We start from the raw sequence: 20,386 nt of genomic DNA, 5'->3' as shown, positions 1-20,386 counted from the left end.
TAGTCGTTACCTTTAACAATCTGGATTCAATAGTGAATTTCAGTTAGTGGGACTCCTTCAGTAGTCAAAAATGTAATCACATCTCATTGCTTAAAGCACATTGATGAATATTACTGCAGGCTTCCCTTCCATAAGAAATAAGTTTAAAAACCTTTTCTCACAGCAGTTTCCCAACAACTGAAGTGAAAGAACACGTCCAAACTAGTATGTCAGCAATGCCATGGGTTAATGACTTACAACACCGAAGGCATTACGTTCTCTCAACCCTTGTAGATAAATGGCAGCATTTCAAATAAATTTCATAACATATAATATATTGTTTTATCTAACATCTATACGACTTTTGGATAACTGATGAAGACAAATCATTATGACATAATTGGAGATGTATTGTAAACCTAAAATATGATGATTTGTTTCACAAGAATATAATAGTTTCATTGGGAGTCCTCTGCTACCCACTTGCTCTCTCTTCATTCTGTGTAACGGAAACAGATTTGTAGAAGTAGCTGCTCTGATAATGCACGGCTCAGTCTTCGAATAAAAAACTCTCAGCTGTAATTTGCATGCCAAGCTTGCAGACAGTCTGTCTGAGCATGGAAAGAATGCCTTTAGGCTAAAGCTGGCACAAAAGACCAAAGAAGGATGTGCCTGTGGTTAGTAAGCAGAGATGACTTTAATCCATGGATAGGTTCATAACAAGTTATAGCACACACGGCGTGGAAAACTGACATGAAATCGGGAACAGATCATCTATTCATATTGCTTTGTGCACTACAATTTCTGTTCCTTCCAATTTTAACGCCTCTTGTTTCTCAGCCTGATGTACTGATTTACCTAATGATTGTGTGATCTCAGGCTTATACTACTTCATCTTAATATGTGGACATGCATCATCTTCTCATTTTTCCTACCACCTTCGCCTATTGGTATCTTATGATTTATCACTTCTTGATGTATCTTATGATTAATGATTGTAACTATGATCTATGACCTATTACTTTGTTGTTGGTATGTACACTAAGAGCTTATGTACCAAATTCCTTGTGTGTCCAATTACACTTGGCCAAAAAAGAATTCTATTCTATTCTATTCTATTCTATTCTATTCTATTCTATTCTATTCTATTCTATTCTATTCTATTCTATTCTATTCTATTCCAAAGGAAAACTGGCAGTGAAGTTCCATTCATTTGAAATACATTTTATACATGCCTCATCATTCTGAATTCTTGCTGGATAAAAAGCTTTTTAGATGTGTAAATATAAAGACATGTGTAGTGTATCTAATTCATCAACATCTGTTTGGAGGTGAAAAATAGATTGAGGAATTAGGTATCCTCTTCCTGAATCCCTTCCTTTCCTAACCGCCAACTTTAACCATAGTGAAGAGATACATTAAGACTTCGACATTTTGAATTCAAACACTTTTGAGTTCAAGATGGTTAAACCAACCTTTTCAGAACAGTTTTGACACAATTGCAGTTACTCTGGATGGGGTAACAACAACCCTGTTTTGAGTTCAGAGCAGGTGTTTCTAGCTTCAATTGATGCTTTTTGAAACATGTAACATTTTCAGAATAGCTTTTTCAAACTCTAGTCAGAGAGTTTCAGATTTGAAACAGTTGGAAATATATTAATTAAATGTATGAGCTGTGGTGGTGCAGTGGTTAGAGTGCAGTACTGCAGGCTACTTCTGCTGACTGCCAACTGCCTGCAATCTGGCAGTTCAAATCTCACCAGGCTGAAGGCTCATCAGCCTTCCATCCTTCCAAGGTGGTTAAAATGAGGACCCAAATTGTTGGGGGCAATATGCTCTGTAAAATGTTTAGAGAGGGTTGTAAAGCATTGTAAAGCGGTATATAAGTCTAAGTGCTATTGCTATTGCTATTAAGTTTTGGATATTTTAAATTTAAAATATTTTGCATATTCCTAGTTGGTACCAATATTAACTGTAAGGAAAATTGAGCAGATTTCCCAGTTATTCCAGAATTACCCACAATTCAATGTTTGTTCATAATGAATTTTGTTAATATTTACACTGCTTATTGTCACTGCTAATATATCCCTGAATTGTCATTCATTTGGAAACATTTATTGTAAAGTAGTCAAGGTACCAAAGTGTACTTGGCTATTAATGCATAGATTAGGTTCAGTTCTTTTTTCTTCAGTCAACTTCTCCAACTTTAAGAAGAAGCTCTCCCACTGTTATGGGATGAACAGGGGGATTAAAAAATAAACATCTGTTCAGTACAAAACCATTGTCACTACCATGGTAGAGGATGAAGCACAGGAGTAAATTTCCAGATACAGTAGTTTAGCTACTTGATACTGTAAAACTGTAATCCATCCAAGATTCAGTACAAATTGCCTGTTCATTTTCCCACCAGCAAACCAGCTTGACTGAGCTTTAGAGTGACATGAGAGGGATTAATTGCTATCCAGTCCATACCTGCCATATCAAGTGATTGCCAAAAGTCAGCAACTTGCAGTTACAGGAAGACTATAGGGTTTGCCAAGTTTGTGTAACAAGATGGCGTCTCTTTAATTTTCTTCATCTTCAGTAGTGGGCCTGCCTTCTGGGCTGGCACCATTAAATTAAGGAAGTGAAGTTCCTTGTTCAAAATACTGCAGTTCTTATAACTGTCTAAAGGGCAATGGGCCTCTAAACCTATTGATGCACTGTCATAATGACACAAAGGGTGTGAGTCATATCAACAAGACTGTACATGCATAATCCCACCCAAAAATATGCATTTAGAAGATCTTGCTTGATAAGAGATATTTTATTCATTATGTATTTAATGTTGCAAGAGATTTGAAACATTTGCTACTGCATTGAGAATCTTACTGCTTTTTAACAGTTTTTTTTTCTTACAAACTTGCTTTCCTTGCAAGGGAAGTTATGTTATGCATTAGGATAAGAAACAGAAGATAAAGGAATGTAAATATGTGATGAGAAAAAGAAAAGAAAATATAGATACATCTGGTTTACATACCTTTCCATATTTTCCTGTACTTCTTCCTATCACTTTGATGTACTTCTTTCTACTTACCTTTGTTCTTTAAACATCTCACCTCTTTATTGTTGAGAAGCTCTTCAACTTCATCCAAATAAAATGTTCAGTTATTCTCCTTCCTCTTTATCCATTCACTCTTTTCTTCAGGTATTTCTTTTGTAATTCAGCCCTCATTAATGTACTACTTCTATATCAGTTGCTCACTATTGTATGCAAGACACATTCACTCATCATCCTTTCATTCTTGATGATATCTCAGTTTGTTTTACTACACGCAGTTCTTTGGTAATCCACTACACTCAAGTCTCCATATAACATAGCAGATAAAAGTGTACAGCTAATACTCAGCTATTTTCATTTCTTTCAGCAAACGTTCATTCTTCAAAACATGCTACCATGTGACTACTACTTACTACCTTTCTACACCAGCATTTGGACCTCTTACATTTCTCCATTCCTTTGTACATTTTAGCATGCCAAATCAATCTATTTGTTCTACTTTTCATCATTTATATGTAGCTTGCAATAATTCATTCCATTTTCCCTATAAAACACAACTTCCTTTCTTTAATACTTGCTATAAATTATTTTGGTTTTCAGCCAGCAACAAGGCATCATATGCATACAAAAGAATATGCACATTCATATTCCCAATGAACATACTTCCAATATCACCACATGTACAGTGGCACAGAGATAGCTTTGAAGAAAACATGCAGCAACATGTTAAACCATTACCTTAATCTGGGATAAGAAGAAAGTATAAGAAAATCCTCACGGTTGCCATTCTTTGGCTGTCTTTGGTGTAAGAGGAGAGGAAGTTGAACTGTGTCCCACTTTTAAGATTTTCTTATTATACTCTACATCCAAGAAGTAGATTTCTACTACCGTATTTTTCAGAGTATAAGATGCACTTTTTTCCCCCTAAAAGAGGGTGGAAATGTTGGTGTATTTTATACACCAAATACAGCCATTTTTGGCCTCCCAAAGCCCCACCCTGCGTGTCCTGTTTTTGCAAAAAACGGGTCCATTTTTTGCATAAACGGGGTATACAGAGGCTATGGGAGGCCTGCAGAGTACTCCTGTGGGCTGGGGAGGGCAAAAACATCCCCGTTTTTGTGAAAAACGGGCCCATTTTTCACATAAACGGGGCATGCAGAGGGTTTGGGAGACCTGCAGAGTGCTCCTGGGGGCCAGGGAAGGCAAAAACTTTTTTTTTCTTGCTTACCTCTTCGAAATCTTGGTGCATCTTATAGTCCGAAAAATACGGTATTTCTTAAGGCATCTGTTTTTTGACCTGATCTATCCTGAAGGGCTAACAACGTATCATCCTGTATAATTAATCTATAAATAGTACAACATACAACCAAGGAAGAATGCCATATTCTGATCTTACTCCCTTGTCAGTGTTCAAGCATTTGCATTTTTTTCTCATACATTGTCTGCTTTACTGTCATCACATTCAGCTCTTATTATATCCAGCAACCAAGCTTCATCTATATATTCATGCAAAATACTTCATAATTTCAAAGATATTCATTTTAACACGTGTACTTCACTTAGAGGTTAAACAAACTGTAAAAACACTCCATAAGAAAACATACAGGTTAACATTTTTCCAGTTAAACCATTATACCTGTTGCCTTTCCCTTTTTTAACATTTTCAGAGCTTTCATGGTTTTGTTCATCCATTTCTTTTATAACTAAGACAAAATAAAGTTATGTGTTTGTGAACAAATACGTATCAGAAAATACGAATTCATGTCATCTAACGTGCTGTGGGTATGTATCAAAATAACTAGCCATAGTTCACTGGGTATTGCAGGTATAATGATGATAATGTGGAAGAACTACTAATGATGTTTAGAACAAATTGCAGCATTCTGGAGGAATAATTCTGTAAAGTAGAATAAATGAATTAGTAGGAAAGAGACAAGGAAGTACAGAAAGGAAGCTATTTGTGGACTTGAAAACTGAATGAGAATTGTGATTGTTACACCTCTTAGTAAAGGTCTGTTTCTTTTGAGTATATAATTTAAACCTAAGTTATATACTCATATACTTATATACGCATGAAAAAGAAATGAAAAAGAATCAATAGAAAAGCCTGATTGAGTTGATGATTTGTGATGAAAAATTGTGATGGGATAAATAGTAAAAGGATTACTGCTGTGTGTGTTCTTTTTCCTTTCTCTTTTGTTCATCAGAATTAAACAGGCATCCCTTTAACTAAGGAGATCTCTAATGGATCTATTAGCTTTATTGCCACCACCAGATATTTTATTATATTCATTCTCTCTCCCTCTCTCTCTCTCTCTCTCTCTCTCTCTCTCTCTCTCTAACATTTAAATTAAGAATCAAATTAAATGTCATTATATAACTTAAATGGGTGGCAGCAGATTCAGAGGTGGTATTCAGGAGGTTCTGACCAGTTCTGGAGAACCAGTATCAGAAATTTTGAGTAGTTCAGAAAACCGGTAAATACCACCTCTGACTGGCCCTGCCCCCATCTGAGTCCCAGCTGATTGGGAGGAAATGGGGATTTTACAGTATCCTTCCCCTGGAGTTGGGAGGGAATGGAGATTTTACAGTGTCCTTCCCCTGCCACACCCAACAAGCCACGCCCACAGAATCGGTAGTAAAAAAAATTGACTCCCACCACTGAGCAGATTCCTTTGAGTTTCCCTTACATTTACTGTTTCAGTTAACCTATTTAGAGCATTCCCTTAGCTCCTACAGGAAGATAACTTCTAGTAACTTGCATATTTCAAAATATCTGGAGTTTGTAAGTCCTTACCTCCCCTGCCAATAATATACAGCATATATTCCTAAATCTATCACTCTGATGTTTGGAGGACTTCCTTGGGATAGGACTTCAAGACCTTCTCTTACCCATCCCACCATTTTTCAAATCCTTCCCTCTTCTGTCAGTAATTCCTCCCTCTGGAATTTGAAATGAGAGGACTTTTCCCCTTTCCTTGAATGACTGCTCATATCTGATTACGACAATTGTGGTGGATTCTGAGTATGGGACAGACCATTATTTGATAATGTCAAGAGGGGATCTTGGAAAAGGTATGGGTATGGAAGAAAAGGAAACAACCAAAAGGAACAAAGGTGGAGACAGATTTGAAGGAAGAGAAAGTATGAATCCCATATGAAAAGTATTAGAAGCTAGGTTAACAACTATATTTCTGCTTTTTAAAGTTCCAAACTGGTTTATACAATTTAGAAACAAATGCAGTTGACCTATGCCATTAGCCACAGTAACTTTGAAGTCTTTCACTTTTAAGAAAGGAAATCTCTAAATGGATTCTGCTGTTAATACTCATTAGTTATATAACGAGTGTTTGACAGAGTAGTGATCTAACTAAATTCTTGTGCAGTGAAGTGGAAACATAAAGCTTATTTCAACTTAACTAAGTAACAATTTGATTATCACTAAATATTTCAATTAACTGACAATCTGACAAGGTATCCAGAGAAAAATGCATATTTGCATATTTTAAAAATGAAGTAGAGAAATGCAACTGAGCTAAAAATACACAAATGGAAATTTGGCACTAAGAGGGCCATTGATGCTACATGACAAATAAGTAATACAAATGCAACAGAATAATCAACAGCCATCCAGTGATGTAAAACTAACTGATCAAATTTAAAAACATTTTGTGACAAAACAAATCATCATAGCGACATTTTTGCAGTATTGAAAGCTGAGTATTTAACAACAGCAGCTAGTTAACATTAGTGGTTAAAAGAAAAAGCGAACTTTACAAAGTACATTCTCATTCCATTTGATAATACCACGCTAGAACCAAAATACTGTCCAACAGCTCCATTGGTTGAAATTCATCCTCATGATTTCACACTTCTAACTGCACACACAATACACAGCTTAAAAATACGGTATATTATGGTTTGCTACGGGAGCTCTCTTCATAAAATGGTTACTGTTTGTATACAGCAGTTAAATAATACACCCATGATGGCGAACCTATGGCACACGTGCCAGAAGTGGCACACAGAGCCATCTCTCCAGGCACACCAGCCATCGCCCATTGCTCTTCCGGGTTCCGGCATGCACATGCATGCCAGCCAGCTGATCTTCACGCTCACGGGAGCACCGGAAACCAGAAAAGCAGTTCCCTTGTGTGCATGCATATGCCGGGAAACTGAGTTTCCGGTTTCCAGGCGCAAATGCACGCCAGCCAGCTGGTCTTCGCAAGTGCATGCATGCCAGAAACCAGAAGACCAGGTGACTGGCATGCATGCGCACACTGGAAACCGGAAGCTCAGCTTCCTAGCGCACACATGTGCACCAGGGAACTGCTCTTCCGGTTTCCAGTGCTCCTGCATGCGCGCACCAAGGAGCTGCTCTCCCAGTTTCCAGCACTCCCATTTTGGCACTCAGTGCCGAAAAGCTTCACCAATACTAATACACCATGGAAATTATAGCATGAGATCTTAGTTACTCCTTGCTCTTTCAATGATCCCCCACTTAAGTCTGAGAAGGTTCGTATTTGGTCCTTTTCTCTATTTCTTTTCCTAGATCCTCTGGAATTGCTCTAACTCTCTGGCAGAATTTTTTTTTCTCAGTTCCAATAACACAAGATTGCCTAAGTCCTTTTTCATCTCTCTTTTTTTTAATTTCTGTTTTATTTTTCTAAAATTTCTATTTTGTCATTATCTTTCATCTTTAAAAACTTTTTTCTATTTTCTCTTCAAACTCAACTAGTTCACTTTTTACAGATTTAACAGTTTCAGATACCTGCTTTCCCACCTCTTCAAACAATTTTTGTAATATTTCTGGAGTAATTCCCTTTTCTGTTGGTTCTTCTTATGAATTTCTTCCCTCACCCTGCTTTGCAGCTTTTCTAGTGATTGCCATAAAGTAAAAGTAAATTAATTACAAAGTTAAATGTAAACGGCAGGCTGCTCTTCCCCTCATTCACTTTCTTTATGCCCCTGAGGGTTAGTCCATTCTGTCTTTCTGTAATTTTAATGACACAGTCCATCTCATGTTACACTTATCTTCTTATTCTGTAAGTTCTACCAATTATCTTTCTGTTTGATGTCAAACAATCAGTTTATCCACAAAAGGTCTGGTTTGCTTATTTCATTAATTCCATATAATGCCAAAAACATTCTTGCCAAAATCTTTATCTTTCAAATTAATACCATGCCTTTTACTTGCTTATCAGTCAAAAAATTGGATTAAGCTCTTTGTTGTTGTTTTAAAATGTTTGAAAAGTATTATTTTCCTCTTTATTTGACTTTTTCTAATTCTGGCTGACTCACTAAGTTGTTTTCTCTGTCCCCCTTTTTTTCAAACACTTTTTTTGATCTGTAAATTGACTATATCCCAAAGTGATTAAGAAATTGAGGGTTGGTACTACTTCATGTCCTCTCTGTGTAGCTAGAGCAAGTGAGCTGTTTTTCCCATGACCCCAAGCCATTCTACTCACCAGAAGACCACAAGACTTCCAGCCTTCCTGAAGAGCAACTGTCCAAAGCATAGGTGGACAATCTCTATTTTCTTCTTTATCCAGAAAGATTTTTGCCAGCCAGAAATCACTGCTGGCTAGTGTTCACTTCACTGTGCCATTTCTGCTACTTTGGAGACTGCCATAGAAACTCACTCAGAAAGTCCTAATAATCAACTTTTTCCATTACAATCAGGGTTGGAACCAGGGGTGGGCTGCTGGAGGTTCGCAGGGGTTTTGGAGAACCTCTAGCTAAGATTCTGTGCACTTCAGGGAACCCCCAAATCCCACTCCTGGCTGGCCCTGCCCACCCCGCCCTGCCCTGCCCCTCCCAGGGCCTCTGGAGCCTGGGGAGGCCATTTTCGCTCTCCCAGGCTTTTAAAAGAAAAAAAGCCTCTGCTGATCAGGCAACTCAGCTGGAATTGTCAGAGCCTTTTAAAAGCATTTTTTAGAAAAAAATGTAGAAAAAATGGTTTTAAAAGTTTTTTTAAAAAGTTGGCCACGCCCACCCAGTCACATTACCCCCCCATCAAGCCACGCCCACAGAACAAATTTTAGATTTCACCACTGAGTTCAGGGGATAGCTAGGCCAACTCCCTGCTCAATGCAGGTTCTATTAAGGCATCCTGGAGAGATGGTTATCTGACCTCTTGTTCAGGGGTGGGTTCTAAAAATTTTTACTACTGGTTCTGTGGGTGTGGCTTATTTTGTGGGTGTGGCTTGGTAAGGGGTAATGTGACTGGGTGGGCGTGGGCAACTTTTTTTTTTCTTCTTCTTCTTTTAAAAGCATTTTTTCTACAACCTTAAGAGGTTGCAGAAAAAAATGCTTTTAGAAGCCTCTGAGGATCAGGCAACTCAGCTGGGATCACCAGAGGCTTTTAAAGGCATTTTTTTCCTACAGCCTCTTCAGCTGAAGAGGTTGTAGAAAAATGCTTTTAAAAGCCTCTGACGATCCCAGCTGAGCCGCGCGATCATCAGAGGCTTTTTTTTTTAACTTTTAAAAGCATTTTTTCAGCCAAAGAGGTTGTAGAAAAAATGCTTTTAAAAGTTTTTTTTAAAAAGCCTCTGATGAGATGGGCGGGGTAAGCGAGCAGCGACCGGGCCGGGGACCAGTTCGGGGGTGTGGCCAGCCAATGTTATTACCGGTTCTCCGAACTACTAGAAATTTTTACTACCGGTTCTTGCGAACCGGTGCGAACGGGGAGCAACCCACCACTGCTCTTTTTCCAGTGAAGAAACATGCAACTTCTGTGGTCAATCTCTTCTTCTGCTTGATATTCCTTCTAATGCTTGAAATTTCTCCCAATACCAAACCCCGACCAACCTTGTTGTAATTTATCTATTGTGTATTTTGTAATGCATATTAATATGAGTCCCTTGCAGTCAAGGGACTCGCAGGAGTCTTCTCCAGCACCATAGTTCAAAGGCCTCAATTCTTTGGTGCTCAGTCTTCCTTATGGTCCAGCTTTCACAACCATACATTGCAACTGGGAAAACCATAGCCTTGACTATACGCACTTTTGTTGGCAGGGTGATGTCTCTGCTTTTTAGTATGCTGTCTAACTTTGCCATAGCTTTCCTCCCCAGGAGCAAGCATCTTTTAATTTCTTGGCTGTAGTTCCCATGTGCGGTGATCTTGGAGCCCAGGAAAATAAAATCTGTCACTACCTCCATTTCTTCTCCATCTATTTGCCAGGAATTGAGAGGGCCAGGAGCCATGATCTTAGTTTTCTTAATGTTGAGTTTCTTAATGTTGAGTTTCAAGCCAACTTTTGCACTCTTCCCCTTCACCCACATCAAGAGGCTCTTTATATAAAGAATAAGATAAAATATAAAGAATAATGATTCATTATTAAATTATGAGGTAAAAAGCCAGGATTTCTGGAATTCATCATGCAAACTTCTCTGTGGTAGTATTCCAGTATCAAATTTTCTCCCCTCAAACATTAGATACAATTGTTGTTGTTTGGCACAAGATGAAATCAATTCTCTACCATTTTGGGTTTTTTTATCATTAATGGATAACTGTAATGGTTTATTACATTTAGAATGTAAAAATTCAAAGGTCTTCCCCTGAATTTGTCACTAACTCAGATTGCCTTAAAATTGTTTACAATAAATGATGATATTGTTATTGTAAAAAAAAACAGTTAAAAGCTATGCAGTAAAAAAAAGTGATCAAAACTAGACCATTAATTTACTTTTTGAAAAAAATGTGCTCTCATCACAAAGAAAGTACTGAAGGTAAAAAGAATATTGCAGCGTGATATTATAAATTAACTTACATGCTTTCAAATAATTCAAGGGAATTTCCTAAAGAATAGAACTGATATAAGATTTAATTGGTTGCCTTTCCTTCTTCCTCATATCCTATTTCCTATTAAATGCCCAGAGGTTGGGGGTTCTTTATTTTTTGTTTTGTTTTTTCTCAACCAGCCTTAATTAAAATAGCTTGGCAACCAAGTGATTTAGTAGTACTATAATGAATCTTGCTGTTTCTTTAATTGCATGGTCACTTTTGGCCACTGTTTAAGTTTGCCAACATAAATTATGCCTTTTGGTGGCCAAACAAAGTTAAAGCAGTAATAAATCAGACCCACCACATACCCTTAGTTAAACCATTAGCTAACATAAATACAAAAACCACCTTTTGTGCTGACATGCTTGGTATAATGACATCATACTTTTCCAAACAAGACTCTCATGAGTCAGGCCCAATCCATAATACTATCCCCCTTCTGATGAATCAAATTGCAACAGTCTAGACTTTGTTGCAACGATCATCCAACTCCTGGCTTCCCTTCCTCTCGACACTCCAGTGGCCACATTATAAAATCATCTAAATTTTAAACTAAATTCGACATTTTCTGCATGATTAAATGTTGGCAGGAGAAACATCCCAGTTTCTGTTCAACTGACTGGAATGTTTTGAAAGTTTACTAAAAACACACAACTTGTTAGGGTAGAACCAACCTTATCAACAAACAGATGTCTGGAGGAAACAAAGAGAAGACGGGAAGAAGGGAAGAAGAACAAGTTCTATTACAAATATTCTGGATTGCTCACAATAGCTCAGTTTAAAAGTTTTAAGAATAATTTTTATCCTCTGTTTTACACAGAGCTGTCAGCATGGGCTCCCAAATTCTTAATCTTTTGCTACCATCCAATGGTCATCTGGATTTTTGCAGCCCAAGTCTGGAAGCCCTTAGCAGTTTATTCGTGAACAAGCTTTTTTACAGCTCCTTTTTAAAATACTGAGTCCTGTCCAGTGGTGGGATTCAGCCAGTTCGCACCACTTCGGGAGAACCTTAACTTTCTGAGCAGTTTGGCAAACTGGTTGTTGGGAGAAATTATTAGGGCATTGTTAAATTACTTGAATCCCATCACTGGTCCTGTCCCGATTTAGCAATCTAATTGGATTGCAAACCTGAACTAGTATGCCATGCTGGGAAGGAAGTCCTACAAATGGTAAATAAATAAATGGGTAAATAAATACATCGTATACCCATACAACGAAATTCACTTAACACCAAAAGACCAGGTCCAACACACATAACAATCCCCAAACACACTCCCACCCACCACTTCCACTTGGAGAAATTATTCTCTTACTGTTCCAACACCATGCAAGAGAAAAATCAGAAAATATCAAAACCACAAATAGTATCTCAAAGTTTCTCCTCCAGCTGAAGCCCGCTGAGGTGGTACTGGGATGGTATGTCTATGAATCCAGATGTTCTCCTGTCCTTCAAATGCCCCAGGATTGGATGAGTTTTCATTCAGGAGCACTGAACTGAGAGGCTGTTTTGGAATGCATGAGCAGCTTAGTACTCAAGTCAAAATTATATTACAATCAAATACTCCAAAACTTTCAAAGGAATTGTCCAAATGTTTAGTTTAATTAGTTTAATTTAATTAGTTTAATTTAATTTCCAATATCTCAGGGGTTGTCACAAAGAAGAGGAAGTCAAACTATTCTCCAAAGCACCTGAGGGTAGGACAAGAATCAACGGGTGGAAACTAATCAAGGAGAGAAGCAACTTAGAACTGAAAAGAAATTTCCTGACAGAACAATTAATCAGTGGAACAACTTGCCTCCAGAAGTTGTGAATGCTCCAACACTGGAAGTTTTTAAGATGATGTTGGATAACCATTTGTCTGAAGTGGCATAGGATTTCCTGCCTGGGCAGGGGATTGGACTAGAAGATCTTCAAGGTCCCTTCCAACTCTGTTATTCTATTCTACTCTATTCTAATTTTTAAAAGATAAAGTATCAGTCCCTGCTATCTACTGTTCTTCCCCCATCTACACATGAAGGAAAGCTTTTCAATGCAAGTGGGCATTAGAGAAAAGATGTAGAGACAGCAGGAGAAGCCTGTATAGTTTTTTTTTCTCTCTGAGGATTTCTACTCCACTAGCCCATCAAAGGGATTGCGATTTAAGGCACCATCATGGACTTCTTACTCTTATTCTAAGTCATTTGAATTCAGTAACAGCACAAGTGTCCAGTCTTTTCAGTGGTTACATTCTTACCTTTGGCACCTTGGTTTTGATTTATCCAGCCTAGTTATCCACAAGTAGCCTATTGAATGATGCCATCTCCATGGGCTGCTTTCTCTCACTTGATGCCTGCTTGCCATTCTCACTATATCAAAGTCTTCTGTTTTGACCGGTAGCTCTCATTTACCTTGCTAGCATTGGACCTACACATTATAGATAACAGGATATGACACTAAGAAAAGAGGGGGTGGAGGATATAGTAGCTAGCCCAGAAGAGTTGAATTAAGTAGCACAAAATAATTAAATAGTAGAAAATCTAGCAGAAAATAATACCCCAATCAAGGAATTACAAAGAATCAAACAATCAAAAGGCGAAACAATATTGGTATGAAATAAGGAAAATGATAGAAGAAATTACAAACCAGAGGTTGGAAATGAAGCTGGAAATCTTCCTACTTGGAATAATCACAGCACAGTATGAAAAAGAGATAAAATACTTAATTATCCATATCCTAACTGCAGCTCGCATACTCTTTGCCCAATATTGGAAACAGGAATGTATACCGAAAGAAAACAAAATAATCACCAAAATCACAGAATGCGCAGAAATGGACAAACTTACAAAAGAACTACAGGAGAAAGATGACACAGAGTACTGCTTAGCATGGCAAAAATGGTATAACTGGTTGGAGAAAAAGTTAGAAATACATTCATAGGGACACTAAAGAATAAAGTCAATCTTAAGACTAAACTTTGGGTACCAATTAAGGAATGTAACAATTTTAAGGATGGAATGCATATTAATGCTTTACATGTAAATATGTAAATTTATTTATTTATTTATTTATTTTATTATTCCAATTTATATACCGCCGTTCTCCCGAAGGACTCAGCCAAAAGTAAAAACACAGAAATAAAAATTTAAAAACGATTTAAAAGCATATTAAATAATTTGGCCCAGCTATTCAAATAAAACACCCGTTTTAAAATTTTAAATTTTTTTTAAAAAGTTAAAAAATTAGGCCAGCCCGGCTTGTTGGAATAAAAACGTTTTGAGGGCACGGCGAAAGGTGCGCAAGTCAGGAATCCTCCATATCCCGGGGGGCAGTTCATTCCAGAGGGCAGGTGCCCCCACAGAGAAGGCTCTCTGCCTGGGGGTCGCGAGTCGACATTGTTTGACTGACGGCACCCTGAGGAGCCCCTCTCTGTGGGAGCGTACTGGCCGGTGGAAGGCTATTGGTAACAGCAGGCGGTCTTGTAAGTACCCAGGTCCTAAGCCATGGAGCGCTCTGAAGATGGTAACCAGCACCTTGAATCGCACCCGGAAGACCACAGAAAGCCAGTGCAGCTCGCACAGGAGAGGTGTTACATGAGAGCGCCATGTCACTCCTACAATCACCTGCGTGGCCGCATTCTGGACCAGTTGGAGCCTCCAGGTGCTCTTCAAGGGGAGCCCCATGTAGAGAGAATTACAGTAGTACAGGCGGGAAGTGATGAGGGCATGAGTGACTGTGTGCAAGGAGTCCCAGTCCAGAAAGGGACGCAACTGGTGAATCAGGCGAACCTGATAGAAGGGCCCCCTGGCCACAGCCATCACATGCTCTTCTAAGGACAGCCGTGCATCCAGGAGGACACCCAAGTTGCGAACCCTCTCCGTGGGGGCCAATGACTCGCCCCCAATAGTCAGTGATGGCATCAGCTGGCTATACCAGGACGCCGGGAGCCACAGCCACTCAGTCTTGGAAGGGTTGAGTCTGAGCCTGTTCCTCCCCATCCAGATCCGCACGGCCTCCAGGCATTGGGACATCATGTCAAGGGCATCATTGGGGTGGTCTGGGGTGGAGATGTACAGCTGAGTGTCATCAGCGTACTGATGGAACTTCACCCTGAAACCACAGATAATCTCACCCAGCGGCTTCACATAAATGTTGAACAGAAGGGGCGAGAGGACCGACCCTTGTGGCACCCCACACACAAGGCACCTCGGGGTCGACCTCTGCCCCCCTGCCAAGACAAACTGTGACCGGTCAGAGAAGAAGGAGAAGAACCACTGCAACACGGTGCCCCATACCCCCAACCCCTCCAACCGGCGCAGCACGATACCATGGTCGATGGTATCAAAAGCCGCTGAGAGATCTAATAGGACCAGGATAGAGGAACAGCCCCTATCCCGAGCCCTCAAGAGATCATCAACCAATGAGACCAATGCCGTTTCCATGCTGTACCCAGGTCTGAAACCCGACTGGAACGGATCGAGATAGACAGCTTCATCCAGGTACTGGGGAAGCTGTCATGCCACCACACTCTCAACAACCTTTGCCACAAAGCAGGGGTTGGAGACTGGACGATAATTTGCTAATACAGCGAGGTCCAGGGCAGGCTTCTTGAGGAGGGGCCTCACCACCGCCTCTTTCAAGGCAGAGGGGAGGAAACCCTCACTCAAAGAAGCATTGATAATCCTCTGGAGCCAGCCTCATGTAACCTCCCGGGAGGCCAGCACCAACCAGGAGGGACACGGGTCCAATAAACATGTGGCCGCGCTAAGCCTGCCCAAAATCCTGTCCACGTCCTCAGGAGTCACCGGGTCAAACTCCTTCCAGATAACATTCTCAAGACCCACCTCCATCACCCCGTCTGAACCTACCCAGTCAGAGTCCAAGCCTTCCCGAATCTGAGCGATTTTGTCATGCAGATATTGCAGAAAGTCCTCAGCCCTACCCTGTAAGGGGTCTTCCCTCGCTCTCAGATGAAGCAGGGAGAGGGTCACCCTAAACAGGGTGGCTGGGCGGTTATCTGCAGACGCAATAAGAGCAGAAAAATAGTTAGATTTTGCCGCTCTTATCGTCTCACCAGTGTTCGGTCAGATTCGGAACGGCTGGCCCTCCAACCGCTCTCTAGGCGTCTTTTCTAGTGCTTCATTTCCCTCAGCTCCTCGGAAAACCAGGGAGCCACACGGGATCGGCACCGGGTCAGAGGCCGCAAAGGCACGACACGATTCAAAGCTCCAGTGGCCGCCCTATCCCAGGCGGCCACCAGGTCTTCAGCCAAGTCGTGAGCCAGAGCCTCAGGGAATGGCCCAAGCTCCATCTAGAATCCATCCGGATCCATCAGGCACCTGAGGCAGAACCACCTAACCGGTTCCGCCTCCCTGCAGTGGGGGGTAGCGGTACGGAAGTCCAGTCGAAGGAGTGAATGATCTGACCATGACAAAGGCTCAATGACTAAGTCCCCTACTTCTAGATCATTCAGCCACTGACCTGAGACAAAAATCAAGTCCAGAGTGTGTCCCCCCATGTGAGTAGGGCCATGAACTAACTGGGTCAGGTCCATAGCCGTCATGGCTATATATAGATATATATAGATATATAGATAAACATGGAAAAATAGGCTACCAATGTGACAACATTTAGAGTAAGTCGAAAGACTTGACTGATGTTCGTTTGTTTTGTATGTTATATCGTTGTATTTATGTTTGTTTGTATTTTTGTTTGTATTTTTAATTAATAAAAATTAAAAAAAAGAATCAAACAATCAAACAGTAAACAACAGCCTAATCAAGAAGACTCCCACCAGCACTTGTACAGAGCAAGCCACTTGTAGAAAAATAGAAAGCAAATCCCACTCCCTTCTAGTACTGATGACGTTACCTAGTTGGGTAATGAACTCTCTGCAGGGAAATTTTCAAGCTCAGAGAGCACGAAGAACCCATAGATCTAGGAGTAAGTGTTTGAGGCAGAACTATTTTGCTTCTGATCTTTGCAATTGGAACCCCACTATTCATGATTAAGTCCCTGTGTGGAATGCTCACCCATTTGTGGCCATATCAAGTTAATATTTTTAATAAGAAAACCGATAAATAATCATATCTTGCACTTACTGTAAAACCCCCATTTATTAACAGTATACTTATAAATTTCATTTGCCCAAATGACCTATCCAAGTGCCTGATCTGGGAGCAGAGAGGGGAAATGAGCAGGCCCCATTCTTTGGCTCCATCCTGTACCCCTGTTCATACCATCAAGAAGAGAGAAAGGAGGGCCTAGAATTTAACTAAGGATCATTTGATTGCCATGTCTGTCATGAAGGAAATTATCCTTAAACTGCAGAATAGAAATAACAGGATTTGGAGAAAAACATCAAATGAAGGATTAAAATAAATAAAAGGGGAACTCAAAGGGGAAAATAGAGCAAGGAAGAGAAAGAAGGGGAGCAAGAGAGATGGATGCCTTTAATTTTTTGTTTTGACCAATATTTTGAGTGATATAAAAAAAATTAACAAATATACATTTCTGTTCTGCTGAGATTGCTAAAAATGTCTCATATGCACATGTACACACACGTACACACAGAGGGAGGGAGGGAGAAGAAATTGGAGATTATAGAAAACAGATTTTTATATCTATCAAAGAGTGGTGCTAAAAAAAAAGAAAATGGCTAAAATCTATTTTGCACCATTACAGAACAGACTAAACAGCAAGGAGATAAATGGATAGATACTGTATATAACTGATAGAGGAATAGATGGATGGATGGTACACATACGATAGGAAATGTATTTAAAGATAACCAGGCACTAACAAAATTTTATGATCTGGGGACAGCAAGTCAATGACATGGTATCATAGTAAAACAGCCAAAAGTGGATGTTGTATATAAATGTAATTTCCCTTAGAATCCAGGGGAAAATGGGGTATTTCTCCTTTTATATGTGAAAGTAATAATACATTGGATACTTACTGGTTAACTCTTATGTAAAATACTGGAGAGTGCATCACTTGGAGAATATTGTCATACTTCAAATTTCTCCCAAGCTCCAGTTAATTGGAATATCTTAATAGTGTTCTCAGGGAGAGTTATTCACCTGGCACAAATCTGCCCAGAAAACATTTCAGCCTCAAATTACGTTAGGAACGTAAATAATGCCAAAGATAGATTTCACGGAGGTGAAGAGTGAACAGGGGAGATACAGCTGTTAAGGTAGCACTGCCATACATTTGGCTGTGAAAATGTAAGTTTTTTCTGTATCTATTTGCCGCCAGTTCTGTGGTCAGCCAGATTTTTTCACCTCAGACACAAGAGCCCTAATTCAGGAACAAAGACATCCCTGATTTGCCTGTTTATTTGATTTGTAAGAAACCTTGGCAGGGAACAAAATACCTCAGGGTAGAACCTTCCAACAGGAATATGCCTTTTCTTATTTTGGTATGTTTAACTCTCCCTTGGAAGCTTAGTAGCTATATTTCTACACTTTATTAGGAGTGGCCATAATTGGGTACTGCCTTTCTGGACCTGGTTAGACTAAAATGGGCACTTTTTAGGACTATCCTTATGTGGATAAAACGTGGTGGCTCAGTAGCTTAAAAGATGCCAGAGAAGGTCCAGGCTGTGGCAGTTGGAGTTCTACTACCCCATGACAGAGTGAGCTCCTGTCATTCACCTCAGCTCCTGCCAACCTAGCAGTTCGAAAGCATGTAAATGTGAATAGAATACCACTTCAGTAGTAAGGTAACAGCATTCTGTGTTTTGCCACATGCTCTGCACTGTGGTGTGATATCCTGCTGGCCACATGACTATGGAAATATCTTCAGACAGCACAGGTTCAATGGCCTAGAAATGGATATAAGCATCACTCCCTAAAATTGGCTACAACTAATGGAATAAAACCAGCAGGGACTCCTTTACCTTTTTACCTTATGTGTTCTGCACTATTCTGGATGACCAGGGGATAGTAGTAAAGAGGTTTATGTTTCTCTCTTCTGCCATCTAGTGTTCCACCCATATATGGCAGCCCCACCTTTCCCCTAGTACAGTGATGGCTAATCTTTTCCCGACTGAGTGCCCCAAAGCACGCGTGCGTGAATGCAGGCACGCACCCTCGAACCCCCAAAATGCGAAGTGTGTCCGCTCCCCGCACATGCACCCTGCTCCCTGCGCATGTGTGTGCCCCTGCATGCTCCTGGCTAGCCCACGCATGTGCACGTGCTCTACACACATGCCCCACCTGCACATGCATGCGCGTGCAGCCCAGGGGTGGGTTGCCCCTGGTTCGCACCAGTTCTATAGAACCGGTAGTAAAACCGGCGGGAGGCCCCGCCCACTGACCCTGACATCATGAAAATGCTTCTGCTCTTCAACATGTGGTTTAGCGTGATGTATGAACCCAAATTTTATGATCACTCATAGAAACCACAGTGACTCTTTCACCCCTCAACTTACCAAGTATAAGAAATACAATGTATTTCATGTACCTGCCTTTTTTGCCCATGCCTAGAGTTGTCATAGTCCCTAATGTCTTAGCATTTTTTTTCCAAAATGTTCTAAGTCATTCTACTTATTCTTGCACATAATCACCTTGCATTATTCAACAGAAAACACACATGTTGCAGTACCCAGGATAGTCTGCTTACACTTCTCTTAACATGAGAGGTCAAATATTTATATACTGTGTTTCCCTGAAAATAAGATCCTGTCTTATATTTTTTTGAACCCCGAAATAAGCCCTTGGCCTTATTTTCAGGGAGGTCTTATTATTTTGGGGCACATGGAGCAAGACGGGGATCCTCTTGCCATTTTACCTGATTTCCAGCTCTGTCTCCCTAACCCTAACCAGAGGAAATCGTGGGGACCTGCTGCGCATACATTTAAATATATTTGGGGAGGGCTTATTTTGGGGGAGCTTTTTTTAGTGCATGCGCTCAAAAGCCCGATTGGGCTTATTATCCGGGGAGGTCTTATTTTCAGGAAAACAGGTTATACATATACAAATAGAATGCCCCCTCCCACATGTTGGGGTAGACCAGGTGTCTCAGTAAACACTTTATATATATATATATATATCCCCCCCTCTCTCTCTCTCCCTCCCTCCCTCCCTCTCTCTCTCTTGCTCTCTCCACACACATACAAACACACATATATACAGAGAATCATTATATCTGAAATGTAGTGCAGCAATCCCTCTAAATCACACCTCCTAAATAAATTTCCTTCTATGATGCACATCCCTGACTAAAGTCTCTTTGAAGTTTTTCCTTCACAGTTTTGTCCCTTTGGGAGAATTAAGTTGTGCATGCTGCATGGAAAGAGGGCCATCATGTGGGTAGCTACAAGCTTCTAATTGAAAAACTTGTCAGAAAGAGGAGGAAGTGGCAAGGAAAAAAAGAATTGGCAGGACCACACTCTTTTCATGCAGCTCTTGCTCCCTTATGAAAGGCAGCATTACAGCTTTCCAGAGATTTGCTAAGCAAGCCATCACTGTGCTGGCAATTAAGGCCCAAAATATTCTTTCTTTAGCAATTAGTAGTGCTGTCCTGCATGACTCTCTCTGATAATAGAAGGCAATGTAACAATGGCACTTCTCATTTTATTTAGACCTTTAACCAAG

General features: G+C 40.1%; 1 long non-coding RNA gene across 1 annotated transcript in view; it reads right to left on the bottom strand.

Moving 5' to 3' along the window:
* The window catches only part of LOC117674446 (uncharacterized), a 73,737-nt gene that overhangs the window by 51,157 nt on the left and 2,194 nt on the right, over positions 1–20,386 (bottom strand). The gene's annotated exons all lie outside the window — the stretch shown is intronic.

The sequence above is a fragment of the Pantherophis guttatus genome, chromosome 1, assembly GCF_059756535.1.
Source record: "Pantherophis guttatus breed Tessera chromosome 1, ASM5975653v1, whole genome shotgun sequence".
NCBI classification, from domain to species: Eukaryota; Metazoa; Chordata; class Lepidosauria; order Squamata; family Colubridae; genus Pantherophis; species Pantherophis guttatus.
This window is presented reverse-complemented; position numbering and strand designations above follow the sequence as displayed.